This window comes from Anas acuta, chromosome 15 (assembly GCF_963932015.1).
Source record: "Anas acuta chromosome 15, bAnaAcu1.1, whole genome shotgun sequence".
Classification (NCBI taxonomy): Eukaryota; Metazoa; Chordata; class Aves; order Anseriformes; family Anatidae; genus Anas; species Anas acuta.
In genome coordinates, this window is record NC_088993.1 from 15067543 (window position 1) to 15068247 (window position 705).

The following is a 705-nucleotide window of genomic DNA, read 5'->3' on the forward strand; positions in this document are numbered from 1 at the left end:
TGGGCAGGGGGCAGCGGCTCCTCTTTGCCAAAAAGAGCTGGAGATGAGGGCAGAGGACAAACCCTGCCTGCGCTGCTGATATTTGGGCACGCGCTGCTGAGTTCCAACCCCCGGAGGAAAGAGCCAGGAGCCCATGGAGCCGAATTGCTGCTGAGGACCCTGCTCCCCAACCCTCCTGCACCCCCCCGAGTTGGGTACAGCCTTTCCTGCAGCACCGATAAGAAACAGTGCCAGGATTTAGGGAGCAGTGAGCTGCATCTGCCCAACTTCCCTCTGTGCAAAAAACCAGCGAGCAGCCAAGAGCAGCCCAAAATGCAGCAGACGGTGGGACGGGGGTGCTGCCGCGGGGGCAGAGCGATGGGGTCGGGGCGGGACGGGCATGGGATGAGTTTGCATCTCTAAGGCACGATCCACCTCGAGGCTGGGGCGCGGGGACAGGGGGATGCGCAGGACGCGGTGGGTTTCCTGACTGGCAGCTCTAGGTTTTGGGAAAGCATCTGCCTCCGAACCAGGACTCTCCAGTGAATGGGGAATTCATAAATCCCAGCCCAGCAGAGGCGGCACAGGCGCTGCTGTGCCCGGACAGGGCAGAGTTCTCCTCCTGCTTCTGGGCTCGAAGAAATGCAGCCCAGCAAGACGAATTTCACCTGGATTTCCACATTTCAAATGAGTTTTCTAAGGAGAAGATACCAATTTATTTATTTA